Raw genomic sequence first — 14,865 nt, 5'->3', positions numbered from 1 at the left:
AAGAGGACAAGAGGAGGGACACACTTAACTCTCATCTTTGTTGTCATTGTCTTATTACCATTGCTTTGGTTGGTTATCTTTATCATGACAATTTCCCTAAAAATTATCTTTGATTATTACTTAGGGATAAGAGCAGAGGATTTATATCTTCCTGTTGGGATGATAAGACTTCTTCCACCATTCCCACTCTTAAGGAGTGCTGAACCACCCTTATGTGTAAATAAATAAGAAAAAGTGCTTCGCAAAAAGAAAAAAGTAAATATGGAATATCAATTGTCAAATGTAGGATAGGAGGTCTCATCAAGAGCCAGCCTACCACGATCTTAAGGATGGAAGCGAGGTGGCATTCCCATTATGGCCACCACACCAGGGATATGGTCCAAAAGGTACACTAAATAAACAGACCTTGGAACAGGGGGTCTCATCACGAGCCGGCCTGCCCACGTTTCACACCTTCCTTGTGAATGGCATTATGGCTACCTGGTTACCAAGCCAGCATAATGGCCTGCATTTTGACAAAATAATTTTCAAAATACACACAAAGGATCATGGTTCCGGGGGTGAAATAAACAACTCTGCCAAGGTTATGAACACCTGTCGGCAACAGAGCTCTGTTAATGGTATCGAAGTCGTAATGGTTACACCAATAGGTATGATATCAATACTTCTTTGTCTCTTATATCCTATGAATAAGTCATATTTTATGTCCCGATGTATATATCGCATGAACACTCATTACCACCAATCATGGCAAAGGAACTGACAATGACCTCTGGAGATTTCGTACGATTGACAGACATCCCATCCCCCGGCCTCGCATCATATCACGCAGGCTCTTATGTAAAACGCGATCCACCTTTTTGCCTCGATTTCGGTATTTCGTTGTCCATCTAAAACATGGCATAATTTTATATGTTGTTCCTTTATGACTTGGTTACACAATGGCTGCTGCTCCTCTATTTGACGGCTGGGACAGCCTATCACATCGCGGGGGGGAAGGTAACCTCATTACTCCACGAGTTACGTGTCAGCACACCATTCGGGGAAGATAGTGTACGAAGGTATGGCATGGTTTAACGGTATGATAATTCTATTTTACGCAAGTTGCCATCTACAATCCATTTTTGTTGCATACTCTGTTTTTTTTTTTTTTTTTTTTTTTTTTTTTTTGCGACGATCACCCTCTCTGCGTCTCAAAACAGCACAGGCAGTTGCTGTTCCATTGGAAATTCTTAGTGGAACCATGGGGGGAAAAGCAATCCAAATCGAACCCCAGGAGTTGACAGTCTCCGTTGTTGCCCGGGAGATCCTGGAAAAGGCAGGATGGCTGAATTATTTCAGTCGCCTACAAGAATAAAACGAAACAATGGCGTTGCAGTTTCTGCATAACTTGCAGGAGGACTACTCCATAGTAAGAGAAAGGCGGATAACGGTCACTGATGATATAATTGCAGAAGTCTCAGGACTACCAGCCGTCGGACCTGTATGGACGTTGAAGAAAGAAATATTACAAAAGATTATGGAGATTTTCCAGGATGAAGGCCAAAGCTTGACAGTTAAGGGGAAGGGAGTTCTGCCAACAACGTTAGGAGAACCCTGGACTGAATTAGCAAAGATAGTGCAGAGCTACATCACTTGAAAGACGTGGTAAGACCACGTCATCTTAAACTCTTAGCTGTTTTGAAAGAAAAATGTTCTGTAAATCTGTCTGCACTTTTAAATTCATTATTGCATGATGCGGCCCGAAGACTGAAAAAGGCACAACACGTAGAAACAGTTGTTAGCCACCATGGATTGATTCGATTGATAGTGAGCCATAGTCTCACTCAACAGCAGAGCAGCTGGGAGGAGCTCATTGCATTGATCGAGGGGGGATTGGTTGCACCATCCCCAAAACCTAAACATTCCTCTAGCACACCGGAACGATCAGAGAAACGCAGAGAATTGGCAGCAGAAAAACATGTTGCTCCAAAACGAAAACATTCTTCAAGTACACCAGAATGACCAGAAAAACGCAGAGAATTGGTAGCAGAAAAACCTGTTGCTAGTACACCTGAACAACCTGAGAGACCAAGAAAATCAGCCCGGCTAGCTCGAATACGAGGGAGGCTGGAAAAGATCCGGGAGAGCACCAGCCAGCCAATCGAGATTACAGACGAACCTCCAGAACCAGAAGGAGGACCTTCCGAAGAAAATGTTGGACAATCTGGGGGCGAGGCTGAGCAAGCCGGAGAAGGAGTCGAGGAGGGAGACGTGCACTCTGAAACAGAAACAGAAGTTGAACACTCCAAGGCAGTCACTGAGCAGGACAATCAGGAGGAGGAAGTAGTACAGCCAGAGGGCAGCCCGCCGCGAGACCCTGTGGGCGAAGATGAATTGGCCGCAATCCTGGCCAATATGGGGGAGTATGGCCAACCCTCCAGCCCAGCAGGTCCCCCCGATGGACCTCCAGAGGAAGACATACCTGAGAAATCACATGCAGAAAAGGCAGGAGAAGAAAACCCGCCCATTCATGAGGAAGAAATAAGAGACACCAATCGGGAACAATCTATTCCCAAGACACCAGAAGAAATTCTAGACGGAGTAGGAGCAGATTTAAGGGCCAATCATGAGCCCTCTGCTGAGGCAATAGAAATCAAGAAATTAAGGAGGAAACGGAAAAGGCTGCTGAACACTATAGCCCAGCTCCGACAGCAAATTCGGATTCTGAAAGCCAATTTGAGGATACTGTTGACACCTAATCCGAAACGGATGAGGTGAAGCCGGACAGTCATCTAGAAGATGAACTGATCCGTTTCTTGTGTATATAAATAATAGTTATCTAATGTGAAATATTAAGTTGTCTTGCGTTCATCAATAGCTGGAGTTACCCTGGCCTGACATGGTATCAGAGCTCAGGTCCCAGTCCCTTAAATTAGCTGTAACTCCTGCCTCTGCCTCTGCGCTCTCTGGCCTGAATACGCTGCCTCTGTTGCTGCCCCTCTCTGCGCTGCCTCTGACATACCTGCTCTGACATGGTATGTCTGACCTGACACTCTGCTCCAGCTTCCGTTTCCAAAGATCGCGCTGAGACGCTGGCACTTGTGACCGCCAAAACCTATCCATCTCGACGTTGTACGTTTGGAGTTGAGATAGATCATGCTTGAGATTCTGTGCGAGGTCGGGATTGCCGCTGTCGTCGGAGAGATTGAGATATGTTCAAACAAACCAAAGCATAATACTGCGGTGAAGAACGATAGTATTGTTGCGTTGGTATTGCTGCGTTTTCTTTTAAAGACTGTTCTCATTGATAAGATTGGTATCACTGCGTTTTTTATTTAAAAGGACTATTCTCGGCAAAGAAACTGTGTTTTTATCGTTTTTTAATCTGTGGTAAGAACTGGCATATAGCTGTGGTGACTGCGTTGCGGAAGTGTGGAACCCATGTGGTGACTGCGTTGCGGAAGTGTGGAACCCAGTTCTTGGTATCACTGCGTTTTTTATTTAAAAGGACTATTCTCGGCAAAGAAACTGTGTTTTTATCGTTTTTTAATCTGTGGTAAGAACTGGCATATAGCTGTGGTGACTGCATTGCGGAAGTGTGGAACCCATAATGTGGGTGCGCCCAAGTGTGAAACTGAGCTGAGAACATTTTCTTTATCGGAGCTGAGAACATTCTTATTTGATATTGTAGCATTCCAGGCTTCTTGTTTACCGTAAATTTTGGAGCGTTCTCTGTGATTGAAGTCAAAAAGTTTCTAGACATTTTGTGAGAAATAATGCAGTGACAATGACCATGCTTTGCATTGTGCTCGCTGTAATAATGAGTCTCTACCGTGACTGATAATGATAATGAAGTCGCCATCTCATTTTTATATTTTGTACTTATTTTCATCAGTGGAGTGCGTGTGGTGACTTTCTTCTTGGAGTGCCCTCCCTTTTTTTTCTGTTGAACACTGATATATGTTGAAGATACATATGAGCGCTCCCTTTTTTTCTGTTGAACACTGATATATGTTGAAGATACATATGAGCGCTCCCTTTTTTTTATGTTGAACACTGATATATATATGTTGATGAAATGTTAGAAGAAGAATAACATGCATAAGGCTATGATATAAGGATTTTTTTACAGAAGTTTGGCAGAGATATTTTTTTTTTTCAGAAGGATTTTGTTTACAGAAGTTCTTGGCAGAGATATTTTTTTACACAGAATGCATTCAATCATTTCAATGGTCGGAATAGTTCTCACTGGCAAGGAGAACTATTCTGAATGGTCTCGGATGGTAAAACACACCCTCATCTACAATGAGCTATGGAAAGGTGTGTGTGTCGGAGAAGAAGACAGAGACCCTGTGCAGCCCACATCAGACAAAGAACTCGCCATTTGGGAAAACAAGAACAGCAAAGCCTTTGCATTGATCGCAGCGTCTGTCAATGAGGAAGTAAGTCGTCATATTTCTTGCTATTCCACTGCCTTTGAAGCTATACAAAAGCTGAAAGAACTCTATGATACACATTCTGCACTTGAAGTTGTTCAGCTCATGATTAAACTCTTCACTCTTGAACTGAAAAATAATGATCCTCTTGCTCTTGCATCTGAAATAAAGTCTATAATGCATGATATAAAATCCACTAAGGTTGAGCTGGATATCTCTCTTATTGCCTTTCTCAAAGCACTCTATCCTACCTACTCCAATTATCTTGAGTCTTTACAAGCAAATGGAAACCTTAAAGATATAACCTTTGACTCTCTTGTGAAAAAGTTTGCTGAAAGAGAGAAAGCCTTTGGAAAGAAAACAGTCCCTGAATCTTCTGAAGAGACTGTTTGCCTTGCTCACAAAGAAAAGCATCCTGCTCAAGATTCTGCAAGAGGAAGAGGTGGACGAAGAGGAAGAGGAAGATACTTCAGAGGCAGGGGGGGCAGACATTCTCAAACAGAAAAGGCAGATCTGCATTGCATTCGCTGCAAACGAAATGGATCACATGATGCTTCTACATGCAAGCTACCATGGGACAAAGTTGAGCAGAGAAGAAATCAGCAGAAAGGTAAAACTGATGACTCAGACAAAGGTAAAGCACCCGAATCTGCACACTATATTGAGGCACAATGTAATATTGGAGTAAATGAAGATTTGTTTAATGCTTCACTTGCTTCTTCGAAAAATGACTGGTTGCTTGATTCAGGAGCAACCTGTCATATCACTCATAGGAGAGATTTCTTTGAAGATTTCACTAACAATGTTGATGGAGCAGTATACTTTGCAGATCAGTCAAAAATCAAGCCATCAGGGCTTGGCACAATCAGGCTTAAACTGCCTGGTCTTCCAGACTTTCTTCTGGATCATGTTCTATATCTCCCACAGCTGAAGAGAAACTTGTTGTCCCTGGTCCACATTCGCCAGCAAGGTCACTCCATTCACATGTTTGATGGCAAGCTTGAGGTAAGAAAGGCATCTGACCACTCACTTGTCATGAGGGGTATAGAAGAAGAAAGACTCCTTAAACTGCAAGGAACCTCTGCTCATGCACAACATTTCTCATATATTTCTCATCATGAAGAAGGTGCACTTCCATCAAGTTTATTATGGCATGCTAGATTTGGACATTTAAACTATGATAGTCTCCGCTTGTTGAAGAAAAATGGTGTTGCTGGTTTGCCTACAATTCCTAGAAAACATAAACAATGTGATGCTTGCATTCTAGGAAAGCACAGCAAACAGTCTTTTCATGATTCACATTCAAGAGCACATAGGAAGCTTGAACTTATTCATTCAGATTTATGTGGTCCAATGCCTGTTTCTTCTGCAAATGGAAATAAATATATCATGACATTTATTGATGATTACACCAGAATGTGTTGGGTTTACTTATTGAAGAACAAATCTTATGCTTTTCAAACATTCAAGAATTTTCATAAATGGATTGAAAATGATGCACAATCTCATATTGGGTCTATTCGCACTGATAATGGAAAAGAATATACATCAAATGAATTTGAACACTATCTTCGCCAACATGGGATTAAACATCAAACAACTGTGCCTTATAATCCTCAACAGAATGGTGTAGCTGAAAGAATGAACAGAACAATTTTGAATATGGTATGATCCATGCTTTTCTTAAAAAATGTAAAGACAATGTTTTGGGCTGATGCTGTTCTATGTGCTGCATATATAAAGAATAGATGTCCATCTAGTGCTATAAGAAACAAGACTCCTTATGAATTGTGGTATGGACATGTTCCTTCGGTAAAACATCTCAGGATATTTGGTTCCACCTGTTATGCTTTAATACCAAAGGTACATAGAAACAAACTTGGTGCTAGAAGTCGTAAGTGTATCTTCCTGGGGTATTCAAACACATCTAAAGCATACCGCCTTTATGATGAAGTAAATAAAAAGTTTGTTTTATCTAGAGATGTCATTTTTCTTGAATCATCCAAATCTGACAGTGTTGTTGAGCGGCAACTTGATCGCTTGGATAGATTCACAAAACCAAAATCATTCCAAGAGTTTGATAATCAGATTCCACATCTTGAAGGGGGGATTCCTATACTAGATCAACATGTGGAATCTTCTTCTGAAGAACAATCTCCCCTGCATGACACTCCAACAACGGATGATGCTTTAAGTGATGTAATTGATAGAATTGGGAGACTCAATCTTGATTCAGACCCAACTCAATCAACAGAACAGCCTGGACCATCTCAGAAAGGTCCCCCAAAGTGGCTGACAAAGACACTTGAAAGTGTTCATCCTGATGAAATTGGAAAAACAGGAACCCGAAATTCAAATCGACAAGATGGAGGTGATGTAGATAACTCTAATTCACCTGTTGATATGGATGTTACTTATGATTGTGAATTGAACTTGTCTACAGATTTTGAACCAACTTCCTTCAAAGAAGCTGCTTCTTATGATGAATGGAAAGAAGCGATGCAGAAGGAGTATGATGCCCTCATAAAGAATGGCACTTGGAAGCTGGTTGATCCTCCATTTGGAACCAAACCAATTGGCTGCAAGTGGGTCTACAAGAACAAGTACAAAGCTGATGGCTCACTTGACAAGCACAAAGCTAGGCTTGTGGCAAAAGGTTTTGCACAGAAAGAAGGGGTCGATTACGAGGAAACTTTTGCTCCCATAGCAAAATGGGCCACCATCCGGACACTCTTTGCACTAGCTGCTCAGAACGGTTGGAAAGTCCATCAAATGGATGTAAAAACTGCATTCTTAAATGGAGATCTAAAAGAGAATGTTTTTATGTCCCAGCCTGAAGGATTTGCTGTGAAAGGACATGAACACAAAGTATGCAAACTTGTGAAGTCCTTGTATGGCCTCAAACAAGCACCACGAGCCTGGTATGAAAAACTAACTGAGCATCTTCTGAAACTCAACTTCAAACATTTTGATCTTGATGATGCAACTTTATTTGTCAAGAAAGTTGGCAAAACAGTTGTATATCTTGTGGTATATGTAGATGATCTTTTAATGACAGGGAACAATGAAAGCTATATTGCATCCATAAAGAAAGAATTAGGAAAAAATTTTGAAATGACTGATTTGGGCTATGTTCATTACTATCTTGGCATTGAAGTAACCCAACATCCAAAGTCCATATTTCTTTCTCAAAAGAAATACATTGGAGATTTGTTATACAGATTTGGCATGACAGAGTGCAATCCCCTTTCTACTCTAATGGAACAAAACTTGAAGCTCACATCTACTGAAGGAAAGGAATTTGAGGATGCAACAAGGTATAGACAGCTTGTAGGAAGTCTCATCTACCTCACTACTACCAGACCAGACATTTCATTTGCTGTTGGAATCCTCTCCAGGTTTATGCAAAAGCCTTGTGAGGGACATTGGTCTGCTGCAAAAAGAGTTCTAAGGTACTTGAAGGGAACTCAAGACCTTGGAATCAAGTATACACAGGTGGACGACTTCAACTTGATTGGATACTCTGATTCAGACTTCGATGGAGACAAAGAAACTGGGGTATCTACTTCAGGATATGCTATGAGTCTTGGATCAGGAGCTGTCTCCTGGAGATCACGCAAACAATCAGTACCAGCAGATTCCACAACAGAAGCAGAATACGTGGCAGCAGCTGAAGCAACGAAAGAAATTGTGTGGCTCAGGAAAATTCTTGAAGATTTGCAAGTAAAACAAATACAATCTACTCCACTCATGATTGATAACACATCTGCAATAAAGTTGGCCAAAAATCCAAAGTTCCATGATCGTACTAAGCACATCAATACTAAATATCATCTGATCCGACATCATGTTGAGGCCAAAACAATCCATCTCCGTCATTGTTCCACAAACGAACAAATTGCAGACATCTTCACCAAAGCTCTTGGAAGAGAAAAGCTTGAAAGATTCAGAACGATGCTTGGACTCACCAACATCCCTTCAGATTAAGGGGGGGAATGTTGACACCTAATCCGAAACGGATGAGGTGAAGCCGGACAGTCATCTAGAAGATGAACTGATCCGTTTCTTGTGTATATAAATAATAGTTATCTAATGTGAAATATTAAGTTGTCTTGCGTTCATCAATCGCTGGAGTTACCCTGGCCTGATAGATACGAAGGACCACAAGGAAAAGAAAAAGGGCCACTGCAGCAAAATCCCGTAGGACAAGAAGACGAAGGACTTATAGCCGCCCTGTTGGTCAAAACCCTGCTAGAAGACCTACTGCCGTTCCAAATGACAGTGAAGAACAGACTGCTGTTCCAAATGACATTGAAGAACAGACTGTTGTTCCAAATGACGTTGAAGAACAGACTGTTGTTCCAATTGACACTGAAGAACGGACTGTCGTTCCAATTGAGGCAGAGGGACAGGATGATGTTCCATTAACAGGGGAACCACAACAACCTTTCATTCGTGTTAAGAAAGAAAAGGAGAATAAGGAGATCCAAACAGAGGCACCACCCTCAGGGGTAATTCGGGTTCTGAACTCCAAACAACATAACAAAAAGGTTCAGGTAAAACTCCCGGCCTCTACGGCTCTATGGAAAAAGGATCCGAAAACAAGAACCTTGCACAAGATGATGAAGCAAGCTCAGCAAGAAGCTGAACAACTGAGAGAACAAACAGTCCCCCGGGAGAAATATGAAGAGTTACAACAACAACTTCGGGATATTAGTGAGTCCGAGAGCCAGGCCTTCGAAGGATGGCAAAAGGAGCAAGAAAAGGTTGCCAAGGTAACTCGTCGATTAGATATTGTTGTTAGGCATATGGACACTGTGTTTTCTTTGTATAATGACGTTCTGGCCTGTAGGGCCCCTGCTAAAAACTATGTTTTATTTTTGCTTGAACGATATTTACGATTAAAGATAAAAGCTGTCAGGGCGGGTGCCCCTATACAAATCAATACTGTTAATGATTTCATAGATTGTTGCAAGCATTATGGAATTAAGGTTCAAAGATTATTGTGTGAATTTTACTTGCATAACCTCGTGCTAGACCAGGAAACTGATTTAAATCTTGGCCCTTTTGTTGGGGACATACAATTGCAAGCCTTCGTTTCATTCGGGGTTAATCAGCTAAAATGGCTCAGGGCTTATAACACTTTTCAGAGACAGGAAAATAGCCTAGACTTGTGGGTGAGAGCCGAGCCTAGAGACCCAGTGCTGTTATGGAGAGCACATAGGAACCTTATGAGAACCCCGGGTGTTATGGAGACATTAGGACCCATGCACGAGGACCTAATCCGACACAGTCTGGAATATTTTCTGACTATTAAAGGCCTCGCCATTGATGCTGCAAAATTCCGATACCGGATTTCTAACCCAAGCATCCAGCTCAGGGAACCGTTCAAATACGAAAATTTTGAGCTGGCTTCCAGCCGATTGAACCTTTATGGCGAGCGTATTTTGCAAGCAGGGCCATCCTGGTTAGGGTATCGATTTCGTAGTCCAATCATTTGGCACCCTGCACCCGGATATCAGGCCTTGTATGAAATGCCTGAAGGTCAAACAAATCAATTCTTTGATGATCTAGTTGCTCATCACTGTTGTAGGCCTCCACACGAGGTTCCCTCTCCAGCCTATTCTCTTACCGCCTTGCATGTCAACTATAATGTTTTCATGAGGGCATGAAACAGGGTAAGTAGGGGGGTGTGTGGAGCACTGGAAAGGTATGTTTTTGACAAACAATTTAGTGACTTTTCAGTAACAATTGTAACCCTTTCTGCATCATGAACTCAAAGAAATAAAGAATTTTAATAGAATGTGTGAGAATTAGTATGGAAAGCTTAATCGCTGATAATTGTCATTTTTCTATGCAGGAAAAGGTGGAAACGAAGAGCTGTCGTTCAAAAGGGAAAGACAAAGGAGGAATAATTGCTGTCCCTCTAGAAGGGAACCAGATGCAAACGAGATCGAACAGATCGAAGCAGAACGACCCAGGAAAGAAAGAAGGGTTACCAATTCGGCGGAACAGGGAAAGAAAAGTAAAGGATTAACGGCTTGGCAAATCCCTCAGGATCTTTGATCTTGAGGGATCGCTGTTTTACTTATTTTTGTTACCTAGATATCTCCGCCGTTACTTTTATAAAAAGGAACAACATCATTAAGCAAAGGGACTTTTTATGTAATTTTAAGTTTCATACTAAACTTTGATCATCGACTCTCACTAAGACTTGGTTTGTTGTACGTTTGTTGATGCGTTAATATAAAAGTCTTGGTGTTTATTTCATCTTTGCGTCTGGAGTAATCTAAGGCGATGTACCGTTGGAAGCTAAGGGCCCACTCCGAAGGACACTTGCTTTTGTATCATTATAAACTTGATTTCTGCGTGGTTTGCTTATCTTTATTGCTCGGTAATCTGACATGCTTTTCATGTGCTATTCCATGCTCTGCTACGATTAATTCATTAATGGTTTCTTCAGGAAATTTAAGTAGTGACTATGTATTGTATGAGTGAATCTTTTCAGAGTTGATTGCATGTTATTAGTCTAAACCAACTATTTCTGTTACAGAGCATTTGTACTGAATATTACTGTTATTGGATTCATTTGAAATCCCAATTATTGGAATCCAGAAGTAATGTTATTCTATTTGGAAACATATTTGTATTCTCCTTAATCATCAGATTACTATATTAGCGTGTTGTGTGTATATATGGTTGATTCTTGCTGTTCCATTTACTGTTGTTCCATTTTAGATTTGTTGTTCCATTTCCTGTTTGTTGTTCCATTTTACTTTCTGTCGTTCCATTTACTTGCAATTACTGCTTTGGTGTGAGAGAAGGTCTAAGGCTGTAGTGAGCCTCAGCAGTCGCTGCCTAGCTCCCAGACCTATGGTCCATGCTCTAATTTCCTTTCCATCAGTTTCTAGAGGGATGGGTTATCGCTTCCGCACCCTTGACTGATAAGCTGCCTTGTGTGATTTTATTCTTTTAAAGTAATTTAGTCATAGTTTAGCATCCGTTTACTCTTGTATTTTCTGAACGTTGTACTACTAAGCATTACTCTGACGAATAGCCTCGGATTGAGATACTCTTTGCAATAACAAAGCGTTCCCGGATTGACTTATTAATGTGGAATAACTAGAGGTGAAAGAGACCCTTGTTACAGCTCTACAGACCTGCCTTGCGCATTCAGTTGCAGGGGTCCGTGCACTCAGTTGCGAACTACTAGGCCTATGCAGACTCAGCTGCAGAGCCTTCTCCTACTCTACGACCCACAGACACACTTTACACTTCCACTCAATCACTTAGACTTCTCATGCTTTTATTCTAATCATTTTTTCTATTAGTTATATTTTACACTTAGAGCCTCGCTCTATTTATACAATCCCATGGTCCGCGGACCATGGGTAGGTCTATCCAGCTGACATTACATTACAAAAACTAGGGTGGACAACCCTGTGACTCTATTATACTTTCGTGCCCTGCATCCGTAATTTGCGGAGCTTTTACAAAAATATTCGGTCAAAACTTGGGCTTTAAGCCCCAAAACATGCCTTGGGGGGATTCCATGCCCAACACACACCCACTTGGAATTATTTCTGAGACGTCGTCAAGGAACAATATTACCTTGTCGGGAGCTATGAAGATAATTACACAGAATGGACCATACTGCAGTAGGGAAGGGACCAAGACGTGTTGGAGTTCACAAATATTCATACCCTTCACATAAAGTTGGGTATCAAGGTAGAGATGGAGTTCCTGGAAATATCCGTGCTTGGCGCCAAATACTGATATGTTGTCAATATCGGGCATAAATACATACATAAGAAGAAAGACTTTGGATATGTGAATCCGGAGCAGGGAAAAGGAACCTCCAAACTGTCGAACAAAGGACAGAGCCAATGTGGGGTGACCTAGGACAACCACTCGAATCCACAAGCAAAAAATAACACCACAAAGATGAAGAAGGACAGAGGAAAATGGTGTGAATTCCATAAGATCCCCACTCTAACACAAATGAGTATCACGCCAAGCAGTTTCTCGTGGTCGAGCTAAAAGCTTCAAAGTCAGATGCATGTTTCAACTTTGAGTCAAAACCCAACAAGGGGAAGCAAATTATTGATGCAGATCCGAGCACCATCATTTCCACCACCAAGGTCTAGAAGATTGAGCCCGAAGATCCAAAGGAGGGGGAGTGTCTCTTCCAGTCATAGATGTGGGTGAAGGGTTCTCTATTGTAGTTCATTGTCGACAACGAGAGACAAAAGAACCTCATCTCAGTTGAGGTCGTGAAGTGGTTGGGAATATCGATGAAACCACACCTATAGTCATACACCATCATATGGCTCCACTAAGGGCAAGATCTTTGCGTCAGCCAATAGTGTCGCCTACCCTACAACATCAATCCCTTCACAAATGAGGTACTGTGTGATGTTTCTCCCTTGAAGTTTTTGATTTAATATTAGGCCAATCATACCCGTGGAAGTGTCATGTTGTGTATGAGTCCAAACCTCGTAGTGTTATTATTACTTTGGGCAATAAACTATACAAGATATCGAAGGTAGCCCCGCCTACTTCCATTTCTTTGATATCTTCTAAGTAATGCAGTAAGATCATCTCCCATACCGAGAAATTTGTTTTCTTTCTGATTCAATCTCAAAGTAAGGTGAAGATTGTGGCCACATTCATGGCCCCCAGGAAGGGTACATCCACGCAACATAAGCAGGTGGATAAGGTTGTACAAGAATATAAGGACATCTTTTCCTCACCCGCAAGGGTACCTTTGCATTGTCAGGTCAAGCATTTGATCAATTTGAATCCCATAACACCTCTACCCAATGGGCCGATATACCACTACTCTCTTATGGAAAAGGAAGAAATCAAGTAGAAAATCTAGGAGTGGCCACAAAAAGGGAACATCCGACCAAGTTCCTCACCTTGTGTGAGCCCAATTATACTCGTGCAAAAGAAACATGGGACATGGAGACTCTGCATTGATTACCAGGCACTAAATAAAATCACTGTCAAGAATAGGTATCCAATCAATGGATTAATGAACTTCTTGACCAGCTCAAGGGGGCCAAGTACTTCAACAAGATTGATTTGAAGTATGGTTATCACTAGGTTCCAATAGAACCCACAGATGTATGGTAGATTGCCTTCAAATCCAAGGAGGGCCTCTTTGAGTGGTTGTTCATGCCTTTCGGGTTGACAAATGCCCTTGCAACTTCAATGAGGTTGATGAATGAAATATTGCACTCCTTCACCAACTCATTCGTGGTTGTATATCTATATGGCATCCTGATATTCAACAAGAGTTGGGAAAAGCACTTGCAACACATTCGGTAGGTTCTGCAAACCCTGCGTCAACACAAACTATGCGCCAACTTGGAAAAATGAACCTTTGGCATGAGCCATGTGCAATATTTGGGTTACATCTTTGATGAGAAAGGCATGCATGTGGATCTGGATATGATCCAATTCATTCGGGATTGGCCAACCCTAATCACTTGAAAAGAGCTTTGCAACTTTTTGGGCCTTGCCATTTTCTATTTAAGGTTCATGTTGGGATTCTCTCATATCACTTGGCCTTTGAGTCAAGTTACTAAGGGCGGAGAAAAAGCAAAGTTTTTATGGTCTGAGTCTAAAAATAAGGCATTTATTGAGCTAAAGCATTGTCTTTGCTCTCCACCAATACTCACATTAACATACCTCCAACAACCATTTAAAATTGAGACAAATGCCTTTGATTACGCCATTGGTGTAGTCCTCACCCAGCAAGGGCATCCTGTCGCCTATCACAATGAGACACTCTCCAATACAATTCAGAAATATCGCACCAATGATAAAGAGACATATTCCATTGTGCAGGCTTGCCGATAGTGGAAACACTACATTCTAGGGAAGGAGACAATCATCCACACATATCACTAGCCTCTTCAGTTTATATAGCCACAAGGGAAGTTGCAGAACGACCGCCATTAGAAATGGTCCACATACTAGAAACAATTTCATCTAAACATTTAGTACAAGAAAATAAGCACCAATAATGTTGCAGATTGTCTTAGTCAGCGATCAGTTGTGGCACTAACCACCACTTATGGATGGCCGCAAATTTATAAAAATGATCTAGAAGTTGCCACCACATACCATATGTTGATGGAGGGCAAGCAAGTTCTAGACTTCCACCTCCAAGACACATCATTGTGCCACCTAGGACACCTTTGAGTTCCTTAAGCGAGTGTGCCAAGATGAATTTGGAGGCGCACTGTAGTTGGGTCGCATGACTCTTTGGAGTAAAAAATACAGTGGCAGTTCTGCAGAAGTATTTTTATTAGCCAAATTTTCAATAGGATGTTAGAAAATATATCAGATCCTACACTGTATGTGCCATCACCAATCAACTATTAAGAAGTAAGGCTTGTCCACTCCTATGTCTACTCCTATCTGGCCCTGGGAATCC

This window comes from Pinus tabuliformis, chromosome X (genome assembly GCF_031772625.1).
Source record: "Pinus tabuliformis cultivar Carrire ecotype Pingquan chromosome X, CPIR1, whole genome shotgun sequence".
Taxonomy (NCBI): domain Eukaryota; kingdom Viridiplantae; phylum Streptophyta; class Pinopsida; order Pinales; family Pinaceae; genus Pinus; species Pinus tabuliformis.
Note: the sequence above shows the minus strand (reverse complement) of the source record.